At 43.5% G+C, this 13,269-nt stretch overlaps 1 protein-coding gene across 19 annotated transcripts in view; it reads left to right on the top strand.

Annotated features, from left to right (window-relative positions):
- The window catches only part of RAD51B (RAD51 paralog B), a 700,041-nt gene that overhangs the window by 601,483 nt on the left and 85,289 nt on the right, over positions 1-13,269 (top strand). The gene's annotated exons all lie outside the window — the stretch shown is intronic.

Raw genomic sequence — 13,269 nt, forward strand, 5'->3', positions numbered from 1 at the left:
TTGGCTGTGGGGATCCTGGATTTCAGGACTAAAATTCTTCTGGTCCACACCTTAACTGGCAGTGGTGGGGATGCTATTAGGGGGGTCCACAAATGCAGTCATTAAGCAATAGGATGGCTAGCAAATATGTGCCCTAGTTCCTCATGGCAGCTGTAGAGCCTGCAAGCTCTCCCAGAAGTCATCCTATTGCCCTAAACACATTTATAATCCAGCTGGAGCCCCCACCCCTTATCTTTACACCTGTTGGGTCCAGGTGCAGCCCCTCTCTTTTATTTATTCAAAGACACACTTGCCTATGTGTGTGCGTTGTGGTACCTAGAATCAGATAAGCCTGTACATAGCTCCTTCAAGGGCAAAAAATCCAGGACCTGAAAACCAGACCATACAGCAGCATGAGAAATGATGACTAGTGAGTAAGTAGGACACTGCACAAGCTGGGATCACAAAGGACAGCACCTGGCTGGGCAGCACCATTTAAACAGGAGGGGCAGCCAATCAAAACAGGCCAGGAGTAGCAGAACTCACACAGTTAAACAGGCAAGTTGACCCTGACAGCCAGGAAAAGTGCGGGATGCCTGTAGGTGGACACAGAAGATGTGAAATAGTTGCTTAAAACGGCAGCGGGGACGCTTTAACTAAAGTGTCAAACAAGCTTTACAGTGCTCCTGCTGCCATTTTTCAGCATGAGGATGCTGATACACATGCTGCTGGAGACTGCCAGATCACAGTAATTACCACGCTCCGGCAGACTCGATTAATCAAGTCTGCATGCTGCACATCTGTAGGCACCCCGTGTTTCCAAAGTGGGTTTAATAACACCCCTGACACACCAGACAATTAAATACAAAAAAATGCATTGGCAGACAGAAGTCATTTTAACGTAAAAGAACTTAAGTTAACCAGAAATAAATTTTTGATGTAGACCCAACTGATGGGTCAGTGCCTGTAAAAAACAAAACAAAACAACAACAACAACAAAAATCTGGGAAGAAGAAATGAGAGGAGAGTGAGCTGCTGAAAACTTTTGTCAAAGGTTTCAGTGGATTAAGCTGAGGTAAAAAGAAAGCCCAATAGGCATAAAGTACTGCATATTGTAAACACCTTTTTTCAGTTGCCTTCCCTTGACTTTCCTGAAGGGCAAAAGCAGTGCAATGTAGTCATATCATAGAGTCATAAATAGCCTAGCCAGAACATCCCACTTGGTATTCCAGACAGGTCCTGTTATTTCACAGGATTCCTCCCAGTTTTAACCTGTTATTAAATCTCTGCAGTGCAGATGCCTAGCACCCCTCACTTAAGAGGTAGGGTAAAACAGCTTTTACCCACTTGGCAAATGTCCTTACAAATGGAATAGAGCTGGAGGAAATCAGGCCTCTTCTCAAACATCAAGTCTTCATTTAAATATTTGACTGTTGCAATGAACTGGACGGCTCAGTAATTGGCAATGGGATATAGAGACTTTCACTTCTAGATATCAGCCACTGTTATCATTTGGAATTCATCCCAGGAACTGTGTAAAAACAGGCATTTTTTGAAAGATAGGGAGGGTGGGAGGCAAGAGCAGGGGTCCATATGAATTCTCAAAAGGCAAGTTTCAGTATTACCAAAAATACTGCCATATTTTTTCAAAATATCTGCCTTTGCTAGCAGCCTGATTATAGAGAGGCTCAAGGATCAAATAAGCCATTGGGGTGTGACCTTCCCCTGTTCACTTCTGGGAGCATAAGGCACAGTGACAGGCCCAAGTGAGAAGAAATATGCCTGCTGCTGCCTTCAACATACCTGCTGTGTAGTAAAGAACTTCAGGCTTTAGGGCTACTGAGCCATCATTTGGCATGAGTATAAGTCACACATTCAGTTCAAATAGGTTGGCGAATGATGTTTAAAAGTCAGAACAGGACCATGGCAGCAAGCTGAAGTGCTTAACTGGGTTTGGGTGTACCCGCTGTGCCTTGCCTCCATTGGGGCTTGATAAATATCCTCCTCCTCCTTCCCCATCCCCATTTTCCAGAGCAAAGAGCAGACACAAGGGGACCCTTTCATCTTGGCACATCCCCTTGCTGATTAATGTGATGCAATGTTCCCACGTAGGCAGAGGCAGCAGTACGTTGGCTGTGTAATTAGGAGGGAGATAATGAATGCTTTAGAGCCTATTCAGGCAGCGCTGCCTGCCTCCCTGCCGAATGAGGCTCTTTCTCAGCAGTGAAGCCAAGTGGAAGGAGGGGTGGCAGAAATCCTATTGGCCCCCTGCTTAATTGTGCTGGAAACTGGGGCCTCACAGTGCAGAAAAGAGAGTAAGGGCTGGTGGGGGAGAGAGAGGCAAGTATGTCTCCTCTAATATTACAGGGCCAAACTTTTTGTTGTTATTAATGTGTTTGACCTTGTGGCAATCAAAGCTTTAAACGTGCACATCTCTGGTTTTGTATGTGGGTGCTTTTTTGTTTCAAATCATTAGGGAAAGACATCATTTAATAAGCATGAGTCTGTCTTCTCAGTAACCCAGGGCCAAGATGCTGGTGCTGCTTAGTGGCCTTTGAAATGTGGGAAACACACCAGAGATACAATAGGTTTATTCTTTTTGATGGGGCTTTACAGTTACACCACCATTGTCTGCTTAATAGTAGCAAAAAGGGCACTCCCCTTCTCCAGACCCCTGTATGCACAGTGGGAAAATAACTCACTTGTTCAAAATGCTTCTATCCCAACGTCTCTAGATTCACAGGAGGATAAAACAGGGACAAAGCTGAAAGTTTGCCGGATCAGCTGGAAGCCAGTGTTTCCACTGTCAGACTTTTTACTAGAAATTCAGCCCACTAGGCACAGGGTTTCCTAGATTTTTTTTCTGAAGTATTTGGTAATGAAAATCCATTAAAAATTTCATACCTAAGCACACAATATACTAAAGCAGCCCTTTGTAAGCAAAAGGAAGTCCCAAGGGAGACAAATTCCACAATGGTGTAAATTGTGGTTTAAATTGCACATGGGATATAAATAGTCAGAAAACAGCTGCTACTGGAGGATAGTGATAAAACAGGGAAATCTGCAATGATTTGATGTTCGGGGTTGGGGGTGGGGTGCAAACTAAGTATAGTTTCCACAGCAAGCGACCCAGGGTGGATGGGGTATATATATAGCAAGAAGGTGTGAAATAAAGCAGTTCCAACAGTGCACTTCCATCCTCGTAGTCTTCAGAACCAATTGAGAAAGTGTTAGTATAAGTAGATGTATTCCCTTGACCCTCACTGATAGATTTGATTGCCACAGAACATCAAAATATGGTAAGCTGGACTGTTTTGCGTGTCTATTAAGCATCAAGTCAATGCAATGTACATTATTGCATAATTTGCCCCTGTTTTGTAGTCAAGGAAGAGATTGGATTGAGTGCCTTCTAACATGATGGCACATTTGTGACAAGACCAAATGTTTTCCCCCTATCAGAATGTCTGTTCGTAGTAACAAATCATCTGCAACTGGAATTCATGATGAGGAGGCAACCTCTCTACAAAGCAGTTGAACATGCATTTCTGTTCTATCTCCAGAAATTCCCACAAAACTACTGAATCATACACATGTATTCATTTCTCAGATGCTTGCACTGTCTCAGACAGTGTGCATAGACATTACACCTCATCTGATTCCCTTAAGCTGCAACAATATGCACGACACCACACTCACAATCCCACTATGGTGCTTACATGTTGTGTACCTCTCACATGTTCTTCCTCTGCCTCCCTCTCTCTCACACATCCATACAGACTCCCATGTGTGCACATGCAGCACCCCTGACACTGATGATCAGCTTTATGTTAGAGCTCAAGGCACAAACAGTAACAGTGAGGATAGTGGAACTTAATAGTCTACTTATCACTATCCAAGCTGAGAGAAGTGCAGAAAATGAACTCCGTCCCAAAAGCAGATTAAAATGTTTTCCACAATATCCTTACTGTCTATGGAGCTGGCAGGCAAGACGTGCTGTAACATGAACCAGTGTTAGCATTTCTCCTGCAGAAATACAGAACATCCTCAAGAGAGATGCAAAGTCAGCAGTGGTACTGACCACAGATCTATAAGCCATAGGATCTCTTCGTTCATTATTAACATGCTAAAGGCAAACCTGCCATAAAAATTGAGGAACGCTGCTATGTAATAATTGCAGACTGTGTGTGACCTGGTCAGTGAGGTATGCTTTTCTGTCTAAACTCATTGGTCCAGGAGGAGGAGGGCTGTGAGAAAAACAAACAGGAAAGCAGCACAATGGTTCAAGATAAGTAACAACTGCTGAAGGGGGTGAGGTGGCAATTGCAAAACAGTGGCCAACTTCCAGGTTCTAACTTGAGATTACACAGCTGTTCTTTCTAAGGCTGGGAGCCCAAGCATCAACAGGACATTAAATGGTTAAAGGAAATTTCTGGGCAGGATGGGAAAGTGTCTTCTGTTCCTGAGAAAATGGCGTGGAACACAGAGTTTGGTAATATCTTTTACAGAACTTGGTTCTTGCGTGGTTCCTGGACAGTCATGGCTACAAGGACACTACTTGCAATATTCACCTAGACCAGGGGTGGGCAAAATGCGGCCCGGGGGCCAGATGCAGCCCGCCAGGCCATTCTGTCCAGCCCACGGGGCCCCTAAAAAATATAGAAAATTAATATTAGTCTGCCCCTGGCTGCCTGTCATGCAGCCCTCGATGGCTTGCCAAAACTCAGTAAGGGGACCTCTGCCCCAAATAATTTCCTGACCCTGACCTAGACCTTTCAGGGAAAAGTAAGCCTTAGCAAAGGAGGAACACATGTATCAACTTCTTATTCCCTCCCCTCTCCCAACCCCCATATCTCATCTCACTTTTGCTGAAGTAATCAAGGTTAGCACTTGGGGCTGCAGCCAAAAGTCCAGTCTAAGAACAGGAGAACTTGCTTCCACCCAGAGAGAAGTAACGGCTCACGGCCTGAGACCTGGGGGAGTGGGGGGAACAGGGGACTTAGAGGGACAGCTAGCCCAGGAGCTGTCTCACAGATCGCATTGTATCTTGATAGCGCCCATTTGTTTTGCTTAAATTCACCCCAGGACCTCATTATTTTGTTAATGAAATTTTGGCTTTGTTGACATATCAACTTGTTGGAATTATCAGTGCATATTAAAAAAGAACAACCGTAAACTGTGTTCCTTATTATTACAATGTAATGTCAGGCCCATTACTGCTTCCAGAAGGCAAGAGAGTAAGAGCAGAGCCTAACATGTCCCTGACCTGTCCAGAGGGACAAAACAGAAGAGCTTTTATTTTATTTGTTTATACAGTGACTCAGTCTGTAGTAACTGGGTTAAAGTCCACTTAGAAATAAAGAGAACAAAAGGCCTCCTGTTGGTACTGGACATTTGCCTCTTCAGATATCACCAGAAGGATTAAAAAAAAAACCCTCTAGTAGGGCTCAGGAAGCCACAAGCTTATGGGAATGTAGCAGCACTTTGGAAAGGAAAACACAGCCTGAGACTTTCATCTGCACATTTTTTTCTCCTTCATTTTTCTTAGTTTCTTTACAGGGCAGCGCAGCTGAAAGCATTAGCAGGGCCAGAAATCCCAAGCCCACAGTGCTCCCACAGAGGACAAATATGCTGGTGGGAGCTGATCCCCACCACACAGTTAACATACCCTTGATGACTAGATCCTTGGATCTCATCATCCTATGCTATACAGGACATTTAATATGAATTATTATTTTATTTTGTCTGTTTACTTTTTCTAGGCCATTTAAAGCACTATCTAAGCATTGATTAAGCCACACAGTCCCCTTGGGAAATATAAGAAGTGTTTGAAATGTTTGGAGTAAAAATTCTTGAAAAGGGAAAGAGCATTTCATTACGAATACAAAAACTGTCTTATACTCTGGAACCATTTTGCTTCCAAATGTTGTTGAATGGAAACTGACCTGTTCTTGAATGGGCTTTGAGGGGAAAAAAAAGTGTAAAATGGAAAAAAGAAAAGAAAGACTAGTTACAATTGCTTAAAATGAAACTGGAAAAGGAATTTCATGAGAAAATGTTCAGCTGTTTTGTACAACTCTAGTTATTGTGATTCCTATTTTAGATATGACGGAACTGAGGTGATGAGCTGTTAACAGAGTTGCTGAGGGCCTCGCAGAAGATCAGGGGCTGCATTGTTCAGCCAGACGACTGTTAAAACAGCTCCTGCTCATTTATAGAAGCATGAGACTTGCTTTATATTCAAAATAAGTTACTTGGGAATGACTTGCTTTGAATGGGACTTTGTCATGTCACATGCACTTAGAATCTATTGCTGCGTTCAGTCTTTTACACTGACCCAAACAGCCTCTCTTAATAAAGAATGGGAGACCTAGATGACTTAAAGGGCCATTAATGAATTACAAAACTTCAGGTTCTCTCCAGGTTGCTGGTTCAATTCTAACTCAAGTCAGCATGACCAAAAGTCTGTAGACATCTGAAGGCTGGTTTGTGCTTGGTGGGAAATTAGTTTGTCCAGCAGACAAAACAATCGTATCAGTGAAATTGTTGTATTTATTACTAATTCTCTTTATTGGTATTTCCAGGGAAAACTTCATAGGATTGATCTCCCTACTTACTCTGTTACCTTACCTGGGGTTTTGAGCACGCTGAGAGGAAGCATTGTGTTAGAAAATACTCTTAATTGCAGTAATGGCCTAGACTCACCTGCAAAGATAACTCCAGCTATAGCTCATATATTTTTGTTAACTCAAATACCAGTCATACACAAAAACTCTTAACCCACTGCGGTGGTCGGTTTAACTCAAGTATTTGTGGGGTATAGTCTAAATTGGTACAGTTCGTCAGCTGCTAACACAGCCACTCTGCAGTGTGGATGCAGGCAGGCACCACTTGAATGGCGCTGCTCCTCTGTTACCTTCTTTTAATTCCCTATGTGCCCAGAAAGGGAAAAAGTTCTCCTACAGTTCCTGGGTGGGGGGAAATATTTATAGAGAAGCTCAATTTACTGAAGTGCAAAGGACCATAGGATATGCACCCCTCCCCCCAGCAGTCTTAATGTTACAAATTAAATTTGTGTGGTGCCACTGTGGACACATCACTCTGTTATTTCACATTATCATCACTCTCAGTTAAGAGAGGTAGTTGAGTTTGGTTAACTCAAAAGTAATTCAAGTATAGACTGCTCAAGTTAACTATGTATTGAAGACATATATAACATTTTAACTAATACAACAGTAAACAGTGTTGGCCTTCTTGTGGCATGGATAGTCGTGTTTAAAAATAGGTCAGATGATTATAGTTAATTTGAGAATAGACTGTAGGGCTAACCAACACTAATCAGCTATTTTAAACACAGCTGGGGTTGCCTATACTGGACGATTGCATCATATAGGACTTTATTTCATTTATTTATTAGCTGTATATGCCTCCTCCAAAAAAGCCCAGTGCAGTTTACAAGGAAAGACAAAATAACCTCTAAAAACAGAACATGTATTAACCAATACAATGATGACCAGTGTAGAACAGTGGTTCTCAAACTTCTTATTTCATGGACCACTTGAAAATTGCTGAGGATCTTGGTGGACCACTTAATAAACTTTTTTTTGTTCTACAAATCAAAGCACACAACTCATATTTTGATATCAGTAGTCTTACCTTACAAGTACAGACATTCTCAGTTCAGCAACCTTTCTACGGACCACCTGAATGGAGTTCGTAGATCAGTGGTGGTCTGCAGACCACAGTTTGAGAACCTCTGGTGTAGACAAAATAGACTTATTTAAATCATATCAGCCACTCACAACTGAGATTAGGATTAACCAGGAGCACATGGCATGATTTAAAATACAATAATCTTTATAATAAAATCATATCATATCCTTATGTTTGAAGCAGTAGTCACTGAGTTTACATGTCCTGATACAATATTAAGTATCAGTTAATATAGTTTCTAATATGATACTCTTTAGTTCAGGCTTTAGATGTCATCTCTCAGAAAGAGGATTGAAGCTGGCTGCTAGTTTAGAAAGGAAAGCTTACATTCCTGTTTGCCACTTTGCCACCTTGTGGATATTTGGAGCACTTGAGGTCTCCATGGTGTCACTTTGACACCTTACAAAAGCATTAAATTCTTTTAAATATAAAAGTACATTTATCAGTATCATAATGTCCAGATTATCTGCTATAGCCATGTTCACCAAACACCGCTTGCAGGAGATGAGGGACGGAAGAGGTTCGTTGAATTTTGTTAAAGACTCGGAGCTTCAGCCACCATCTTTCTAAGCTTCAAGAGAGAAGTATTTTTCCTGTAACCCATCTGGTAATACGCTCTGGAAAACCTCAGCTTGGCCCACACCCACCTCAGCCCCTGAACTTTTTAGTTCTTTAGCTGCCAGAATCACTAACTGCCCAGTTTCTTGTAACTCCAAACGACTACAGTGGAACTAGAGAGTACATACATGGAGGAAGTTTTGTGGCTTTTAAATTATGCCCAGAAGTTTGCCTTTCACTTTCTTAGGAGGGGAGGAGGGAATGAAAGGGGAGGGAAGGGGAGGAGGAGAAGGAATTAGGGGATGCGTAAGACTTTTCAAAATAGGCCGGAAATTCTGTCTGCTCTGAGGCTAGGCTTAGGCTTGCTTTTGAAATCCCCCTCTTTTTGGAAAGGACCCTACATAAATTTCTGGTTTTCAGATGTGATATTTGATAAGTGCAAATGCACCAAAAATATTTTAAGATTTTTCAGTTCTGCACGTCTGTTGCCTGTTGTAGGGGGCCAAGTCTGACTTGTAACAGTAGTTGCCAATGTCTGTACAACCAAACGGGGCCAGTGGTTTTCCCTGACCCCAGTTAACAGCTTCCCAGATGAACATGCTGCGCCTGGGCTTCTCTTGCCAAAGAAAGCAAATGGACGAGCAGCTTCTGCAGCAGTTTGTATGTTCTATTCTCCATTACTTTGGAGCAAATGGTGAACACAGAGACAAGTAAAGGACAGGAAGGCTCGCCTTTCTGAACTCCACCCCCCACCCCACAGCTTCCTCCCCTCTCCCAGGCAAGCTCTCTTTTAGATCTGTTTGCAAAGTCCAAGTGATTCTTGGTGCTCACCATTTCAAAATAAATGCATGATGACCTTTTCTTTTTGTGTATGGAGGGCAAGGGGGGAGGGGGGGGATTAGCATAGTGATAACAAACCAGCCTTCAGCTCGGCTAGTCAGGGACACCTTTCCAGTAAACTCGTGCACATAGATCTGCAATCCTGAGCAAATTAATGCACACCTATGCAGTGAGTGTGTGTGAGGTGCAGGTCAGAGTGATAGGAGAGATGGGAGTTCGCACAACATGAGAAAGGACAAGAGGAGAAAAGACAGGGGAGAACAAAACACGGAAAACAGGAGTAGAGCACCTTTTGTTTTTTGGGGGTTTTTTTGTTCATCCCAGTCAAGCCAACATAAAACTTCCCTTGCATTTCTTAAGACTCTGAATGAGGTGGACAAGAAATTAATGTTTAAACCTGGTTCCTTTCCTTGCTTCTGCCAGCTGCCAAGGAAGGGGCAGAAGCCAGCATTTATTTATCTTGAAGCAAGACTTAACCTGAAAGGAGTCAAAGGGAACATTTCACACAACACTCAGGCTGGGGATGCACTAGGCTTTTTCTCTGGGGGAAGGACTTCTCTTGATTGGTAATACAGTGCATAGGTGATGCATAGGGTGGGCACAGGGGGGGCATGTCCCCCCCCCCCCCGAGATTGACCACCGCCGATGGCGGCTTCTGCAGGCAGTCACTGCGTGCCACCCTGCTGTCAATGCTGCTGCCCACAAATTGTGCCCCCCAGTCTCGGGAGGCACCAGTTGTTCATGATACAGTGGCAAAGTCTCAACAACTGAAGTGGTAGCAGCTCTAGCTCAGGCAAGACATAAGACATCTGCCACCCAGTCAGCAAGACCATCATTCAGACCATGATCTGAATTATGTAATGGCTGCCAGCATCTTGTCTACTTCCTCTTGGTCCCACTGGCAGAGTTTCTCCAGTGTTAGCAATGGTGAGAGAGACTTAAGAAAGAAAGGGTAACATAGACCATGTTATGTAGGACAACCTACCTTCCCAAAGCAATGCCTGTGGTAAAAGCCTGCTTGTCCTAGTGGATATGAATTTCCCTCTGCAGATTGTTAGTGCAAAGGACCATCAGCCAGTGGAGTCTGCTTAGGGGTTGAAAGCCACCCATGGTCACCAAATACGTATAGCTCAGGGTCTGTTCCAAAATTGCCTTATCAAGTTATCAGTAAACTTGTTTTAAAGGGACAGAAACAAAGATAAATATCAGTTGGTGTGTTGCAAAGCAACCTGAAGGCATACCAATCTCTCTATCAGGCCTTGAGCAAAGAAGTAGGGAGGGAGAGGATAGGGTGGGGAGGGAGTTGTAGTCTTTCCCTCAGGCCAGACTGCAGAGGTGAGGGCATTGTGTGCTCTCCATAAGGTTAAAAGGTGCCGTTCACTCCCACATCTTGTAAGACTGGTTTGCTGGATGTGAACAACATGCAATCTTTGGTTAGCACAGCTGTGTCTGACAGAGGAAGGGATTAAGGGGAGGGGATCTAAGGGAAAGGCAAGAGGAGGAAAGACAGCTTCAAAACCATGTGGATGCCCCAGTTATTTCCTCCATCAAGGATGGAAATGAGCATGTCATTGCGAACAGTGCTGCTGCTTCACAGGCCTTGGCAGGATTATTTTCACAGCCCCTGTGGGATTCCACAGAGCACAGCCTGTCCACTGGGGGCTGAGTGCACTTAGTAGTAAAAGCCATTAATAATTTAGGACTATCTGCAGCAACCTCAGTCAGCAAAGCTGCAACTTCTGGCCCTCCTATCATAATGCCATGGGGGAGCTGTACACAGAGCACCGGTGATGGTAGTTAGTATATACTATATTTCCACATACACCAATATTCAGTGGCCTCTTTCCAGGCATGACTCCATTATCTCAGTTATGGCGGATGGAGAGGCTTGATGGGGAATTACTTTGATTGAGCCTCCCAAGATTTTGTTTTGTTTTGGGGCCACATCACCATATTGACATTTTTGGAGTCCAGGTGCCTTTAGTTCTGAACAAAATTAATTCAATGCCATTGCAGTGCTCTTGCAATAGTTGGTCTCCATTTCTTTTCCTGGACTATGAAGAGTTTTGATCAGCTGTTGAGTCTCTAGCATGTAACTTGAGCCCTTGCTCAATGCTGTTAGAAGCATATGTAACCAGTCCAAGGCTAAGAGGGCAGAAGCCCAGGCACAGAATTCTCTAATGGAGGTGACAGGAGGCTGGAGTTTATAGCCAAGGTCAGGAACAAGATAGCAGCCCATCTTCAGCTTGGGCCATAAATGGCCAGTGAGTTCAAACTCAGTGGGGAAGGGGCAGCCTTGTGGAAATGGATGTTTCTCTTTTTTATGTCTTGCTTTCAGCATTGGTTTACAAGGCTCAGCAATTTCAATCTTAGTGCCCACAGGACCATGCTTACAAAGTACAATTTTTCCAACTATTTAGTTGGTCTAATAAAAGATTTCACATTTACCCAAAGTCTTCCACAGAACCATGCAGCATTCCAGTAGGGCAATAATAAGGCTGACTAGAGATAAGGCTTATGTGGAAGTAAGGGGCAGGACCTTGCATTGACATGCTAAAGGACTTCTCTAAACTCAGATTCAGGCTGTGCATTGGTATAGGATCTCTGCTCAGAAATCCCAGCTGGCTGAGGGCTCTAGAGCCTGGCAAATACTTCATACATTTCCTGTATGTCTCTCTGTCTCTTAAATGTTCCTTTTATTTAAAATCTAACACAAGAATGATGGTAGGTAATGGTATGAGAGAGTTGGTAAGGAGAACAGAAGGGGAAGGGAGGCCAGGAAGCCCATTGTTGAGTACAGACCCAGACTCAGTCCGAAGGGAGAGGACTGCAGGAATTGTAAGGATTTTGTGCTTGCTTCTGGGCATCCCCCATGGTAGCAACAGACAGTGCAGTTTTATGTCCTCATGGCTGCTCAGGGTAGGACAGTCCAGTGGCCCTCCTCTGCCCCAGAATGGGGCAGCTTCATATCTCTGAGTATGAGGAAGCAGATATGTATGGTAGCGAGGAATGAGGGAGCTCATCCCCCACAGCATTGAGGCATGGGGCAGCCCAGTGTTGCATACACACACACACACACACACACACACACAAATTGACATAGCAAATAATCCTCGACTGAAAGGAAAAGGGAAAATACTGTGACCCAGTTTCAACAAACAGTTCATCCACAGTGTAAAGAAGTAATTAAAAAACAGCATTTGAAAACACCCTGGTAAATTTCTTCAAATGCAAGCTATTCGTGCACAAGGATGAGGCTGTACCCCTGCACATTTGACAGCAGAATGTGGTGCCAGGTGTTTTCTTTTTCTAACCTGAGCAACCTTCTGGTCCAGAGATGGCAGCCAGCTTTCTTTTGGATGCTGCCTCGTCCTTCTCTAAAGGCTTAATTTCAGGTCTGATGATTTGTAGGGAGAAAGAGAAGGAAATTCTGTTTGTTCAGAAGCCAGATATGATATGGCGAGGCTCAGTACACAGGCTATGACAGGAATCAAGTCACTGTATCGCAGCCTGTCATACTTGGGGTTTGCACGTTCATAAGCAGAAACTGTGTAACTAGGTAGAAGGAAGGTATTTTGAAACTTCAGGCAGCACAGTGTCATTAGAGCTAGATCTTTTTTTTTCCTTTCAAGCATTTTTTTCCTTTCGCTCCATTGCTGCTTTTTTATTTTCTTTCTCTCCTTATGGTTGATATGAACTTGAACCAAAATTTCAGATCCAAACCTCTTTATGTGGAGACAGTGCAGGTCTAGATTCAGACTGCATCCGCCTCATTATCATAGTGATGGATTGAACCACAGCCCCATGGCCAAACCATCTTAACCTTTGAGAATGCTTGGTTCCAGATTCAGTCATCATAACTAAATTCACCTCTGTTTCCCAGACACTGTGGTGAGATAAGCGAGACCAGAGGGAGAAGAGAAGGGTAAGAGAAACTTTGTGAGAAAGTTTCTTAATGTAATAGAGAATCCTTGGCTGTACTGGTAAGAGAGGAAGGAAGGAATCTTTCTTTTATCCCCATTTTACAGCATGGGCCAGGTGCATTGCTTTTTTTTTTCACTTTCTTCTGAATTGAACAGACATCAGCCACTGCCAGAAACAGGATATTGGGTTGGAGAGGCTGTTGGCCTTATCTAATATGGCAAATGCTGTGTTCTATCTGTTCTCTCCTCTGGAAGGCCG

Source organism: Alligator mississippiensis, chromosome 2 (assembly GCF_030867095.1).
Source record: "Alligator mississippiensis isolate rAllMis1 chromosome 2, rAllMis1, whole genome shotgun sequence".
In the NCBI taxonomy this organism is placed as follows: domain Eukaryota; kingdom Metazoa; phylum Chordata; order Crocodylia; family Alligatoridae; genus Alligator; species Alligator mississippiensis.